This window comes from Macaca nemestrina, chromosome 12, assembly GCF_043159975.1.
Source record: "Macaca nemestrina isolate mMacNem1 chromosome 12, mMacNem.hap1, whole genome shotgun sequence".
NCBI lineage: Eukaryota > Metazoa > Chordata > Mammalia > Primates > Cercopithecidae > Macaca > Macaca nemestrina.
In genome coordinates, this window is record NC_092136.1 from 95,548,512 (window position 1) to 95,565,316 (window position 16,805).

Here is a 16,805-nt window from a genome sequence, read left to right on the forward strand (position 1 = left end):
GCAGATCAGTTGTTGAACTCCATGCTGCCACACTAATCTATCAGTCTATTCCCAGGAGCATTTAACCATTTTAAATACTGTGGACAGGAATTTCTAGATATGATCTCCTTGTTTTCTAATTTTTCTTTCAAAATTTTTTTCCCCTTTGCTCTCTATATTTTTGGAAATTTTATCATCTTCACCTTTGAGATCTATAATTTGGTCTTCAGGTCTTCTGTTTAAAAAATTAGCAATCATGATTTTTATTTATAAGAGCAGTTCTTTATTCTTCCTCCTTCATTGCAGCCTGTTTTTATTTTGAGGTGGCAATATTCTCTTAAATGTCTCTAACTATAACATTAAATGTTCTTAAAGTTCTCCTCTGTTTCCTGGGTTACTGGTTCTGATTTTTCCCTCTACCTCTATATTCTTTATATATTATTACTGCTTTTCCTCAAATATCTGGATATTCGTAATATTTTCATTAATCTGATCTCCATTTTCTTTCAATTCTCCAGAAATTCTTCCAAGTTTCTATTAATTATATCACTCTTTCTCAATTTTCAGCATTGTTATGGATGTATTGACTTCAAAGTATCTTTTCTCTGATTATATTGAGGATTTAAGAAGAAGATTCAGTTCACCATCCTGTAATAATTTATTAATTTTTTAAAGACAAAATTCAGGGATCTTCTTTAAATAATGTTGGCAGGACATGTGGGGATTTCACACATCATACAAGGGTGTACTTTCAACCAAATGCCCTCTGATTTGAAATGGTCATCTTTATCACATACTAAACTTCTGTACAAATGTAGGTTTATTTCTGAACTTCATGCTGCCTCACTGAGCTATCAATCTATTTCTATATCAGTAACATTTTTAAATTAATTATTGGTTCTCTTACTCTCATTTGCCAGCAGATATCCACTTGCAAGTTGGAAAGGATTGTGAAAAAAAAAGAAAATGATAATACAGACTAGTAAATATCTTGAAAAATGTTTTTCCCTTTGCAAACATTGATGAACAGAAAAGCAAGGGGTTACCTAAGATTTACAACATTTCCTTAACATTTATGATAACCTGTATCTTGTCACAAAGTATATATAACAAATAGTATCTTTAATTTATCCTCAAAATAGTAATTAATATTTCCAGTAATATCTCCATTTTACAGAAAAAGAAATCAAAGCCTGGAGAGCTTTGAGTAAGGATCTTACTCAAAGTTACCCAACTAGCAAACGGCAGGACTTAAACTTGGATCTCACTCCAGAACTCAGACTCTCACTGCTATACAACACATGCCACTTTTTATTCAAGCAATGGAGCTTCTTTTTTCACATATTAGAATGCCCTTTAATAACTAGCTTGCCCTTCTGCTCTAAATGAATTAGAAAACAAGTCCACTGCTGACTGCCACATTTGTGGAAGGCAGACCTGTATCCTGATCATGTATGCAGAGCAAGGTAATTCAAACACCATGACACCCTCCACGAGGATAGACTCAGCTTTCTGCTGGTTGGTCTTTGCCTCTCATACCAAAAGGTCACCAGGCCCACAGGCTACTCCTTACTACATCTACAAGATATGCCACAAGCTTAAATAGATGTTTTATATGTAGGTATGTGACAAATACAATCATGCAAAAAGCATGTATATCAGGAGACAAAAACAAACAATACAGAAATGAAAATACTTATATTAACGAGGCAATCTTATGGGAAAGCAATTTATTTAAAAATCTATGCTGGAATCACTGTCTTTACAGATTTTAAAAGTAATAAAATAATTTTATTTATTTAATGTATTAAATGTGTCATCCTGGATTAAAGAATAATCAAAGATTCTCCTCTAAAATGTATGTTGATTTCATTTCCCCTTTTGTTCACCCTCTATGGCCTAAGAATGTGTGAAATGGCCAAAAGGAGGGAATTGAGGAACAAAGGGCCCGGGTAGTGACAACCAAAGAAACAGCTGGGGGTTAGATACCATAAAAGCAAACTGAAGGAGGGAATCAGAGAAGAGAGTAAAAGGAAAACAGATTTTTTCTGCTTTCAACCACTCCAAGAGGTAAGGGTCATAAACCAAGCGGAGAGGCCACTTGAAGTAAATATAATGACCTGGAAAGGATAGGACAGGAGGAGGGAAGGATGAACTAGGGAGATAAAGAATAAAGGGAAATGAAAGGATTTAAAAAGCAAACAGGAAATTCATCTAAAGAAGACAGAGAGGGAAGGATAACAGCTGAGGTTTAAGTAATATGTTGGTCAGATAGAAACATTATTATTATTTTATGCTTACATGCAGATGGGAAACATCCTCCATTTCTAAAAGCCTGAGAAAAAAGGTCACGCCTCATGCAAAAAAATGAAAGTTAAACTTGTTTAATTTCCAGGCCCCTATAGCTTTTCCCTTCCTCATTTCCCAATGTCAGCACTAGTTTCAAATCCAACAATACTAATGGTGATTTAATTTGGTTACAAAGACTCATAGGGTAGGAAATTTTAACTTGACATCCAAAGCCTAAGTCCCAGAAGGCCAACATCTCAGACTGGCCAGTGACCCACTGACCACACTCAAAGCAAAAATAATTATCCAAAACTTTAAAATAAGACAAGAAGAGCACTGCAAGATCTCTTGTCGTCTATTAGAGAATTTTCTAACAACCCTGCTGCGAGTTATCTGATTCTCTAGGGTTGTCATTTAGTTCGACTTAATATTTGTTATTAATTAGGGCTCATACTCTGTGTATAGTTAAGTGCTAATTTCTAGTAGATTGATCAGTTGTGAGATATTTTTGTCCAGTGGGAATAAAAATAATAATTGCCCAGTGAAAAAGATAACCTCAGAGGCTACCATTTTATTGGCCCCCTAGGACGTGTACAGTTTTGTATGTAACTTACCAACCTTATTTGAGCATTCATTCTTTCACCAATTATATATACTTCTTTCTCTCAGAGTCTCCTTTACCAATCCTGTTGCTTTTCTCTTTGACGGTTAAATCTTTGACACATGCTCAATATATATTTAAATATGTTTTTAAATGTTTAAAATAAATACTTTAACAATACTATCAACACTAATAACACATATTTAGCAATATCTTACTATATATACCAGACATTGTATTAAGCACTTTTAAGCAGCATCCCATTTAATCCTCACAACAACCCATGAATTTGGGTAAACTGAGGCCCAAGGAAACTAAGTAATTTGTCAAGATCATCCTTGAGCAGAGGAAGGATTAGAACTCTGGAATGATTTAATAGGAATTCTGTATTCTTGTTATTGCTTTGTATTTTTCTGCTAAAGTACCACAGCAATGCCTACCATGGGCAGGAATCTAGCAATGACAGGAGGTGCTAGAAAGTCACTGAAGCTGGAAGTTGGGTGCTCATGATGGTAGGTAGCTGGTAAAATGGGTACAGCTTTTAGAAAACTAACATGCTGATTTTGTATACAGGGGAGTATCATCTCCATTTAACAGATGAGGAGACTGAAATTCTGAAAGAACTCTCTCCAAGTCACCCCACCAATAAGAAACTGAGCAAGAAAGTGGAAGCTCCTCACCAGATCCCCAGCCCAGTGTATTTTCTGAGGCTCCCTCTGCTTCTGAACAGATGGTCAGCAAGTTCAGCTTCATTTGTTCCACATCTTAGTTCCAAGCTATGACTACAGCTGTCATTATTTCCCCTTTGTCCTGGATCTATTTGGCTTTGAGATTTTCATCTTCCTGCTTTTGTCTTTGACAAAATGATCAGGCAACATTTAATTTGGTCTCTGGTTCTCATTTATTTTTTTGGCACTGTTCCCAGAGATCAACTCAAAGGAACAACACACAGTCATAAGATATCAACGGCCTGATTTCTATCAGGGCTATCTGACACTAAAGTTCAACATTCCCTTCCTGACCACCACCCGCACACCCCAAAAATACAACATATGGACACAACCTTTGTAGATATGCATACCCGCTTGCCTGCAATATGAGTTTTACACCATGGAATTAGGTACAGTTAATGGTAATTATTAAACAGATGGACTACTCTAAACAGTAAACAGATAGCAAGAATTCCATTTGAAAGCAACACCTGCCTTACCTTTTGTATACAAGAAGTCTTAGTATTTTTAGAAATAAGGAAAAGGATAGAATTTGACCCAACATCTATTTGCATTTTGTTTGCAGTTTTAGCTCCATGAATACCACCCAGCAGTACTCAATATATGACTATTTAAGACTATCAATTGACAGTAATTAATCCGGAACCAACAAACCTATGAATTCATTCACCCTGAAATACTGAGGCATGTTATTTCCAGTAGCACTGCACTGGTTTTTGCTAGGACCCTGGTCAAGTTACTTTTGCTCTTTGTCTTTCAATGCTTTTACCTAAAGGAGGATTTTGAGTTCACAAATCTCCTTCAGTTCTGACTTTTTGATTTTGTACTATATCTATGTTATCTACATTCCTGCTAAAGACCTAGAGAAGAAAATGCTTTCTACTGTGTCATCCCTATACTATAGTTAGTATTAACAATTCACTTAGGAGTCTCCCAGTAGGAAAGAGCACTGGAATAAAGAAAAAGAAAGGGGAATGAGGAGGAGAGTGGGGTTATAAATGGATGAGAAAGGAAAGCTAGCATTTATGAATTCCTGCCGTATTTTAAGCATTGTGCTAGGAACTTGCACATACATAGCCTCATTTAATTTTCATAACAATTCAAAAAGAGGCTCTTATTGTCTCAATATATATATTTTTAAATCTGAGACTCCGAGAATGCAAAAAAAACCTTGTCTCATGTCACTCAACTAGTAATTGGTGACAAATTAAACCCATTGTCTGATGTCAAAGCCCATCAAAGTATACTTTCCATCTCACCCTTGAGAATCTTCACATGTCATTAGGGTATTTTGAAATAAGTGCTGAAAAATGTTGCCTTGGTAGTTTATTACCTTGACTAATCTAAAGGGTATTTAAATTGGCGTGATGTATTTTCATTGGTTACCTACTATGAGCCAGATGCTGTTCTGGGCACAGAACATACATCATTGTAAAAAAAAAATAAACAAATAACAAAAAAACACAGTCAGTGTCCCTCCCCTCATAGAGTACATGGTCTACTGGAAAAAAACAAACTCTAGGTAAGAAATTAAAACTTACATATGAAGAAAAGAGTTCTGAAAACACAGAGGAAGGAGTTCAAAACGGGTTCTAGGAATCAAGAGAAGGTTTGTTGAGGAAATAAATAACAGTTAAACTAATAACTGAAGGATGAAGTGAAGAGTTTACCAAATAGATCTGAAGGTGTCATTTCATGCATGGGGCACAGCATGTGTAAAGGCTTGGAGGTAAGAGCGCAGTATGTTAAAGTAACTCGCACATTAAACTGCTATGAAGATTAGCGTAGATAAAGAAAGGAATTTGTTCACTGGAGAACGTGAATTTGTGTGCATATGTGCATGTGTGTCAGCTCACACATGCGTACTGAATGGTTTTTAAACTAGCCATAGAACAAAGATAATTCTTCTTCAAAGTAAGTTTATCCAGTATTCCATCACTTAAGCCAACCAATAAAACCTATGGGTTCCCTATGAATCATCATCATCATCAACAACAACAAAATACTCGTAAGTTAAATACACAATCCTGTGAGATAAACAGACACATCTCCTAACTCTAGAGATTTAGAAACCAATGGTTACTTCTTAGGGGTAATGTAGACGAGACATTTCCATGAAGAGATGAATTATGAGGAGCTTCCCAAAGCCAAGAGTCCATGGTTCTATAATGAAGCCACCAGTGATCTAGGCGGAATCTGGAAAACATTCACATATTTAATTTTTAAAAATCAGATTAATATACTTAAAAACTGTTCAGTAAAAGGGAAATGCTCTCTGAGAGTGATCACCCACCAAAGGGTATAAGAAAACAAAGAAATGAGTGTGGAAGATTTGAGTGAAATGAATGGGCATGGGGGAAGTCAAAATCTTGGAAATTTTGGGAAAAATCTGCGTGTTAAGATGAGAGAAAAAATTCAGTTTCCAGTAAACATGGAATAATGGAGACTAATCTTGACTGTCTCTCAATAGATAGGTAGATAGAGATAGGTATAGATATATGATGAATATATATATATAATGTGTCTCTGTGTGTGTGTGTGTGTATGTATGTGTGTATGTGTGTGTGTGTGTGTATATATATATATATTTGAGATGGAGTCTTGCTTTATTGCCAGGCTGGAGTGCAGTGGCCTGATCTTAGCTTACTGCAAACTCCAACTTCCAGGTTCAAGTGATTGTCCTGCCTCAGCCCCCCAAAGAGCTGGGATTACAGGTGTGTGCCACCACGCCCAGCTAATTTTTGTATTTTTAGTAGAGACAGGGTTTCACCATGTTGGCCAGCATGGTCTTGATCTCTTGACCTTGCGATCTGCCTACTTCAGCCTCTCAAAATGCTGGGATTATAGGCATCAGCCACTGCACCTGGCCTAGGTATATGTGCGTGTGTGTGTGTGTATGTGTGTGCGTGTATGTGTGTGTACATATATATGTATATATGTATATGTGTCTGTGTGTATATGTGTGTGTGTGTGTGTATATATATGTATGTATGTATTTGTTGTTGTTGTTAAGAAGGCATTCAAAGCCAGAATTCAATCTCAAAAAAAAAAAAAGAAGGCATTCAAGCATTTAACATCAGGCAACAAAACACAGTGATCTCTAAGACACAGGAAAAAAATGAGGTAAAACCTACAATTTCCCAAGTTTAATTCCTATAGAATAATTCCAGGTAGTAGAGCAGAGAGGGGGAAATCAGGTAGAGACCAGTGTTCTCCTTGAGTTAAAGAGATAAAGCTAAGGGTCTGAGGAAGACAAGACAGTTACAGCTCTCCAAACAGAGCAAAGTTGAGGAGAAAAATTTACACAGAGCAAGAATTCAGGAAAGCCTCAGAGCATCCCTCTCCACTATTCAGCAGGGTACTTATCAGTACATGCATATGAGGGAATCTACTTAATGTTGGAGAAAGAACCATTCAAAAGGACTAAATGGAACAGTGCACAGGAACTGTGTTCTCACCGGTCAGGCTGGAAAAACTCGTAATTTATGGGCCATGTGGGAAAGTACTCAGGAAAGTCTTTCCTCAGTAGTAGGAAATAGTTAGCTTTAGACTGAGTCCTAGTTCAGATCCACCTAACAAATCATAAAAAGCAAGACCTAAAAAGATCAAATTCTTAACAAGTAACTTGTAGCTTCAAATGGCCCAATGTGTAGATAATTAAAACAGAAGGAGAGTAAAGGCAAAAAAAAAAAAAAAAAAAGTAGTTCCAGAAATAATGATCAGGAATTTTCCAAATTTGATGAAAACTATAAATCTGAGAAACTCAACAAACCCCTAGCAGAAGAAACATGAAGAAAAATACACCCAAGCATATCACAATCAAATTGCTCAAAACTAGTAATAAAAAAAAATATTAAAAGCCACCAAAAGAAATATTGCTGTGAATCTTGCTGAACTCCCATGTATTGTACTGTGGGTATTCCAGAATTTTGTGTTAATGGGGCACTGAAAATTCTGTATGCAAATGGGATGGCAAGAATGATGGACATGCACATGGCATGTATCTCCTTTGCTCATGCGCATGGTTCATTGTGCCATCAAACCTAACTTTATAAAACTGAAATTCAAAGATAGATTATTAAACATTTCAAGATGGCAACAGCAGACTTTCTATTGTGGTTTAAGTTACTATCATTTCCTTTTGGAATACCGCAACGGCCCACATAACTAGTTTCTCTGCTACCACTCTTCCCAGGCCCCAACTTCATTTTAGTCCTCACAGAGCTATTGGATTGATTGAAAGAATAATAAACAGATTATGTCATTCTTTTGCTCAAAATCCTACAATATTTTCTTCTTACCTGGGTATCACACTGACCCTCTTCCAGTCCTTGACAAAGCCTACTCCCGTATCAGAGCCTTGAAACTTGCTGCTCTCCCTGCCATTAGTTTCATGTGACTGCCTCTTTCTCACCATTTGGAAATCAACTCAAAACTGTATCTTCAGAATTAGTTAAATAAATTATGAAACAAAGGAATACTATACAGAAATTTAAAGTGGAAGTGTAGACATAGATATTGATATGAAAGAATATTCACAACATAAGTGTAGTTTGCAAAACACTTTATATAATGGTATCCTATTTCTGTTCTAAAACAAAAATCAACCATTCTAAAAGAATATCCAAAAAAAGTAACTATTTTTAGAGATGGTGTTTCAAATGACTTTTTCTTTTTTTACATTTTATGATTTTTTGCAATGAATATGCATATTTTATGTGATTTTTGAAAGTATAAATGAACAAAAACATAATACTATGAGACATATCATCGTGAAGAACCTCGCTTGAACTACCTTAGCTAAATTAATTAATCCCTTTCTCATGACTTTTCTCTCCAAAGGGACTAATTACATATGGTTGCAATAATAGTTGTTCATATTAATGAGCGTTTACTTAGTGTCTGACATCTTGTTAGATACTTTAGACTCATTATTTAACCCTCACAACTAACCTCACCTATGAGCTATGTATCATTATCATCACGGTGATTATTAGTAATATAATTCTCCTTTTACAGAGGTGGTATTCAAGGCTCAGATTATTTAGATAATTGGCCAAAAGTCACACAAGAAGTAAACTGCAGAACTGGAATTCAAACCTTTATCAGACTGCCTCAGAAGTCTATGCTATATTGTCTCTCTTCACTCCAAGAGAGTGTTCTTGATTTTGGTTGGCACATATTTTCTCAATAAATTGATACCAAAAGGAGAAGTAAGGAAATCATCACCCCTTTTTGTCATAGTCGAAGGAACCTAGGCAAGCAAGAAGGGTAATTTCAAAATTATTTAAAACTGTGATTAGAATTTCTTGAATACCATGAATAAAATGAATAGTCTGAAGCTATACTTCTTTACCATGTTTTTGTCCTTGCATCCACTATTCTTATCCCCTCCAGATAACACTCCTGCAAGACTTAGATCAAGTGCCTTTATTGCTTCTCTTTACCCTATTTCTCTTGATTTTCCATGAAAAAGTCCAAAAGAAATCACCTGGAGACTTGAAGTGTTGAAAAGAAAAAGTTACCAAAAAGACAAAATTGTAAGCCATTTGAGTAGTCAGAAGGATATAAAAGGCAAGGAATACTCGTTCTATGAAGTTTTATTTCCATCACACAAAGCTATAACCACTATCATGTGAGAGTTTATGACTTTTTTTTTTTTTTTTTAACATCGTAAGTGCATCATTTGACTCAAAAGTGCTGGGTACTATGGTATAACCTTTGAAAACTGTGTTTGGACCATAAAGCAGAGATGAGTAAAAGCCAGAGGGAGGAGTACCGACTTCACAGAGGCAGTGGGATTGGAGTTGAATCTTGTCAGTTAGATGGCATTTAGGATGAGCACAGAGAATGAGGTGAGGACTTCTAGAAGAAGAACAAAGGTAATGACATGGGAACAAGCAGACTCCAGATGTGGGCATGAACAGGTGCTAGGTTACCCACACAGTGGAGTTTTCTACAAACAGAAACGGCAAGTACTGGGGTTTATTCTTGGCTCTCTTATTACAGAGCTGATGGGCCTCCTATGCATTATCTTGGAAGGATGACGGTGTCTTTCGTCTTTAGATTTTTTTTCTAAATTTGTTTTAGCTTAGAAAACTTTTCACTAAAATGTAATTGAGTACTTACTCAGATTTCTAATCATAGTTTAGCAGCCAAATGGACAGTGGATTAGGGAAAATATTTAAAAATAACCAGAAAACCTGCCTTGGGGTCTAATGAGTTTCCTTAAAATGAGTGAGCAGGTCACATGGCTTTATTTAACAGTAATTTTTGACATGGCTTTTTTCCCCTTTTTCTCATTTTTCATGGTAATTTCCAAGTCAACACCAATATAATGAATAAACCACTCTTTGGAATTGTTAGAGCTACAATCAACAGAAATACCGTCTGCTTCACATCTGCTTTAGAATAGCCTCCTTTCAAAATATTTTTTAATCTTTCTCAATGCTCACAGGTTATCTCTAATTATATAAAGTTTTCCTTGGCTGACATATTTATAATTCATTTTTCGACAAATCTGAAACTATTTTCACAAACCATAACCTTATTTCTTCTAAGTGGCCTCGATGTCATTACTTTCCTTCCTCACTTTCACCTTTCATTTCTTATCCAGTAAATCTCCTGACTGATTTCATATTTGAGGCTTCAATATTTTTGTTATTCCTTAAAGTCTTAGTCCTTTTTTTTTTTAGGACTCTATTACACTTCTCGATTGATGTAGCTTACTCATTTGTTTTCTCATAATTTTCCTGATTTCTTTCTTCAAAAACAATTATCCAATTTTTCACTGTTGTCATCAATAGGTGCTTTCTTCTCTCATCTTGCATGAAGACCTACTTTTTTTTCTTTTTTCTAGCAATAAGTCAGAAATTGGACCTTCAAGAAGAAATAGCAAAGAAGGATTGTCTTAGTGTTTTAGAGCGGAGAACTATAACAAGCACTCCTACCAACCAAAGCTGCAAGGCAAAGACTCATGAGTGTAGACTTTTCAGGATGAGCTGACATCGATACCATGAGCAGCACCTATCAAATCTTACCACAGGCCTGAGTCAGGATTTACAGGACTACTTTAATCCAGAAGGAGAAACTTCATGAAAGTAGACAGTAGTTCACACAGGATCAACAAAATGTAAATCAATTAAATAGGACTGAATAAAATCAATGAAGAAAATCTATGTGTGGTTATTTGTTTTAAAATATTGTTAGTAGTGTTTTTAATGTTAGTTTTTCTGATAAGCATACAAGATTTCTTTTTTCTTTCTTTTTGATCTATTTCTCGTGCTCAGTTTAGCAGGCTATATTTGTGCAAACTGAAAGGAAACACTCTTGCAATGTTTGCTTATTCCCACTGGCCCCTAAGTAAAAATATCCTGCCGGAATTTTTAATATATATTTTAAACTAACGAATCATCGGAGAAACCTAAAGACGATAATGACTCTGGTTCCTAGAATTCAGAAGAGTGCTTTCAGGTCATGTTAAGCTTAGAGAAATCATAACCGACCTTTGACACAAAAGAAAGAGCTAAGATCCTACTAAAATCAGATTTTACAATTTCCAAGTTTTAATTCATCTATAAAGAATCAAACTATACTGACAGATGTTATCTCTGGCATAATCTATAATGATCCTACAGAAAATATGTAAGATACTAATTGCCTTATCTACAAAGTATTTAAAACAGTGAATAGATATTACAACAACTTGAATTCAGCCTCTTTACCTTTTATGGCAATGTAATTATTTATATAGGATTTTTAGGAATCAGTCCTTTTGCCAGTATATAAATGGACAGATCAATTGGAAAACAGAGCCATGCTTGTAATGCCATGTTGGATAATAAATTCCATTTCATCAACTATGAAGTGCCCACCATTAAGGAGCAAGAGTTGTGCTTTATATGTGGAATCAATACCTACATACAAAACCCTCTTAGGAGGTCTATGGCTTTCAGTGGACAGTAAAGAGGGTCACTTCCTGCCAGGCCAGGAAGCTCGCTGAACTAGGGCATGTTGCAGAGACAAAGTTCATTACAGTTATAGGTACTGCAGGTGAAACCTAGTGGAGAAAAACTTCTTAGTCTCTTAGCCTCAGGAAAAATGAGCTAATAATAGTAGAAACAAACATCTAAAATAATAAAGACTGTTGAATATGCAACCCCAGATGCTTAGATTCTTTACAGAACCTCCAGACAGAAATTAATTAGGTGAATTTCTCTCTAGTTTCACTGAAAATACAATAAAAGTGTTTATGATACAACAGTTCTTGCTATCTACATGTAAATAAATCAGTCCAAATAGAACAGAATCTATACAATGTACTACATACAGTAAATACCACAGAATTTGGTATAATAATATATAAATCATTGTAGCAGTAGTATTAGAGTCATGGCTCTCTATGTAGGCAACATATTAAGCCTATGTCTAACTTCATTTAACTATAAAAACTGTAGAAAGCAATTAACTAAACAAGTTAGATTAATGCTCTTAGCACAAAACATATGAAATTATCTTTTTATGTGTGTGTAAGTACACGTGCATACATGCATTATCAAGAATAATATTCAGCTTTTGTGATGGTACAGGCAATGTTCAGGAGAGTTTATCTAGAACTTGAAACTAGGGCCAAAAATAGACAACATAATCCTTTAATGTCCTACTAGTATCATTTTTCTGGTGCATCTGAAAGCCATCTGAGTCTCTTGAGAAATGTAATTTTCACTAACAATTTTTTAGGGCCTAGATGTTCTTTTACCTAACTTCATAATCTTATTTTGGCATTCTTATTTCCACTGACTATGTAAATCCTGATTTATCATATTGTCACTGAAGAGCTTTGCCATTCTGAAGGCCCTTTGATCACTAAAATAAAATTTTGACACATGCCAAATATCTCCTTTTTTAAATTGTGGTAAGAACATGAGTGCTGCCGTGTTAACACATTTTTAAGTATACAATAGTGTTACTAACTATAGGCAAAATATTGTTTAGTAGATCTCTAGAATGTATTCATCTTGCATAGTTGAAATTTTATACCTGTCAAACAGCAACTTTCCACTTCCTCCTACCACTGGCTACTGAAAACCACCATTCTGCTTTCTACTTCTATGAGTTTGACTATTTTAGATATCTCAAATAAGTGGAATTATACAGCATTTGTCCCTTTGTGACTTGTCTATTTTACTTAACATAATATCCTCGAGGTTTATCCATATTCTTTCATATGACAAGATTTCCTTCTTTTATAAGGCTTAAAAATATTTCATTATATGTATATTACATTACACACACATACACAGAAACCACACTTTTTGTATCCACTCAATAGATGGATATTTATGTTGTTTCTATATTTTGGCTATTGTGAATAATACTGCAATGCACATGAAAGAGCAAATACCTCTTCAAGATCCTGATTTCTAGTCTTTTGGATAATACCCAAAAGTGGGATTGCTGGATCAGTTTTTTGAGGAACCTCCATATTGTTTTTAATAAATGTTATACCAATTTACATTTTCTTTTTTTTTTCTTTTTTTTTCTTTTTTTTTTTTTTTTGAGACGGAGTCTCGCTCTGCCGCCCAGGCTGGAGTGCAGTGGCCGGATCTCAGCTCACTGCAAGCTCCGCCTCCCGGGTTCACGCCATTCTCCTGCCTCAGCCTCCGGAGTAGCTGGGACTACAGGCGCCCGCCACCGCGCCCGGCTAGTTTTTTGTATTTTTTAGTAGAGACGGGGTTTCACCGTGTTAGCCAGGATGGTCTCGATCTCCTGACCTCGTGATCCGCCCATCTCGGCCTCCCAAAGTGCTGGGATTACAGGCTTGAGCCACCGCGCCCGGCCCAATTTACATTTTCAACAACAGTGTACAGGGTTCCAATTTCTCCAATTTCTTGCCAACAATTATCTTTTTAAAAAATAATAGCCATTCTAACAGGTGAGGTGATATATCTTTGTGGTTTTGATTTGCATTGCCCTGATGATTAGTAATGTTAACATCTATTCATATACTTGGCCATTTGTATGTCTCATTTAAAGAAATATCAATTTTGGTATTCAGTTCTTTTGCATATTTTTTAATTGTGTTCTTTGGTTTTCTACTATTGAATTGTAGGAGTTCCTTATATATTTTGGATATTAATGCTTTATCAAGTATATGATTTGCAAATATTTTCTTCTATTGCTTTTTTACTTTGTTTCCTGTGCAGAAGCTTTTGAGTTGGATGCAATTCCACTTACCTATCTTGGCATTTGTTGTGCGTGTGCTTTTTTTTTTTTTTTTAATCATATTTAAGAAATCACTGCCAAGACTAATGTTATGAAGCTTTTTTCCTATATTTTCTTCTAGGATTATTTTACAGTTTCTTGTCTTTAACCCTTTAATCCACCTTGAATTAATTTTGGAGTATGATGTAAGATATTAGTCCAGGTCTGTTATTTTGCATATGGATATCCAGGTTTTCCAACATCCGTCGTTAAACTGTAAGACTACCCTTTCCACATCGTGCATTCTTGTCATCTTTGTCGAACATCAGTTGACCATACATACTTGAGTTTATTTCTGGGCTCTCTATTCTCTTCCATTGGTTTATATGTTCATATTTATGCCAATACCATACTGTGTTGAATATTTTAACATGGTAATGTATTTAGAAATCAGGAAGTGTGATGCCTCCAGCTTTGTTCTTTTATATTGATTGTTTGGGCTATTTGGAGTCCTTTGTGGCTCCATATGTATTGGTTTTATTTTTTCTGCTTCTGTAAATAATACCGTTGGGGTTTTGATAGAAATTGTATTAAATCTGTAGACTTCTGTGGGTGGTATGGACATTTTAACATTATTGTCTTCCAAACTTATGAACAAGGGATGCCTATTCATTTACTTGCGTCTTCTTTAATTCCTTTAATCAGTGTTTTATAATTTTCAATGTACAAGTCTTTCACCTCCTTGATTAAGTTTATTCCTAAATATTTTATTCTTTTTCATGCAAACGTAAGTGGAATTGTTTTCTGGATTTATTTTAACATAGTTTGTCATTACTACATAGAAATGCAACTGGTTTTTGTATGTTGATTTTGTATCCTATAACTTTACATAATTTATTCTAATAAACCTCTTTGTAGAGTCTGAAGGGTTTTCTACATTTAAGATAATGTCACCTGCAAACAGAGAACATTATACTTCTTCCTTTTCTATTTGGATGCCTTTGTTTCTTTTTCTTGCCTAATTGCTCTGGCTTCCAGTACTATACTGAATCAAAGTGGTAAGAGTAGGCCCTGTTGCCCTGTTCCTGATCTTAGAAGAAGAGCTTTCAGGTTTTTACTATTGAGTTTGTTGTTAACTGTGGGCTTATCATATATGGCTTATATTATGTTGAGGTAACTTCCTTCTATTCCTAGTTTGTTACTTTTTATCATGAAAGGTGTTGAATTTTCAAATGTTTTCCTGTGTCTATTGAGATAACTATTTAAGTTTCAATCTTCATTCTCTTAATATGATGTATCACATTAATTTATTTTCATATGTTAAATTTTTGCTCACACTCCAAGGACAAATCCCACTTGATCATACTATATGACCATTTCAATGTACTGTTGAATTCAGTTGCTAGTATTTTATTGATAATTTTTGCATCTTTGTTCATCAGGGATATTCTTTTCTTCAAGTGTCTTTGTCTAAGTTAACATCAGTGTAACAGAAACCTCACAGGATAAGTGTGAAATTGATCCCACTTCTTCAACTTTTTGGAAGAGTTTGAGATACAATGGTGTTAATATTACTTTAAATGTTTGGTAAAATCCAGCTGTAAAGCCATCAGGTCCTAGATTTTTCTCTGTTTATAGGTGTTTGTTACTGAGTCAATATCCTTACCAATGATGGGTCTGTTCAGGTTTTCTATTTCTTTAAGATTTAGTCCTGTTAAGTTGTACATGTTAGAAATTTATCCATTTCTTCTAAGTCACTCAATTTGTTGGTATCTAATTGTTTATACTAGTCTCTTATGATCATTTTTATTTCTGTAGCATCAGTTGTAATGTCTTCTCTTTCATTTCTGATTTTGTGTCTTTTCTTTTTTTGTTCTAGTGAAATTTTAAAAATCTTTTTAAAACACCAACTCTTAGTTTCATTGAATTTTTGTCTATTATCTTTCTTTTATATTCTCTGTTTTATTTATCTCTGCTCTAATATTTATTATTTTTCCCTTTTGGCTTAGTTTGTTTTTTCTTTTCTAGTTCCTTGAGGTGTAAAGTTAAGTTATTTACTTGAGACCTTTATTTTTTTAATGTAGGTATTTAAGCTATAAATTTCCCTGTTTGTACTGTTTTTCCTACATTAAATAAGTTTAAATATGGTGTTTTTGTTTGTTTGTCTTGATATATTCCCTAGTTTCCTTTTATATTTCTTCTTTGACCTGTTGGTTGTTCAAGAGTGTGTTAATTTCCACATAACTGTGAATTTTCCAATTTTTTCTTCTGCCATTGACTTCTAGTTTAATTCTAGTGTGGTCAGAAAAGATACTTGAGATAATTTCGATCTTTTGAAGTTTATTAAGACTTTTCTTGTGTCCAAACACATGATGTATCTTGGAGACTGTTCTGTGTGCTCTCAAGAAAAATGTATTCTGCTGCTGTTGAGTGGAATGTTCTGTTTATGTCCGTTAGGTTCATTTGATTTATTGTGTTGAATTCCACTGTTGTCTTATTGACTTTGTGGGTGTCCCATCCATTGTAGAAATTTGAGTATTGAAGTCTCCTTGTATTATTGTATTACTGTTTATTTCTCCCTTTAGTTCTGCCAATGATTGCTTATATATTTAGGTGCTCTGACATTGGGTGCATATATATATATGCAATAATTATATTATCTTCATGAATTGAGCACTTTATTATTATATAAATACTTCTTCATCTCATTTTGCAATTTTCTACTTAAAGTCTATTTTTTCTGATATAAGTATAGTCACCTTTCTCTCTTTTGGTTACCATTTGTATGAAGTATCTTTTTATATCTTGTTACCTTCTGCCTATGTGTGTCTTTAAAGGTAAAGTGGGTCTATCATCGACAGCATATAGTTGGATTTTACTCTTATCCATTCATCCACTCTATGTGTTTGATTGGAGTGTTTAATCCATTTACACTTAAAGTAATTATTTATAGGAAAGGATCTGTTACTTCCAGTTTTAAAAATTGTTTTCTGCCTTGTAGC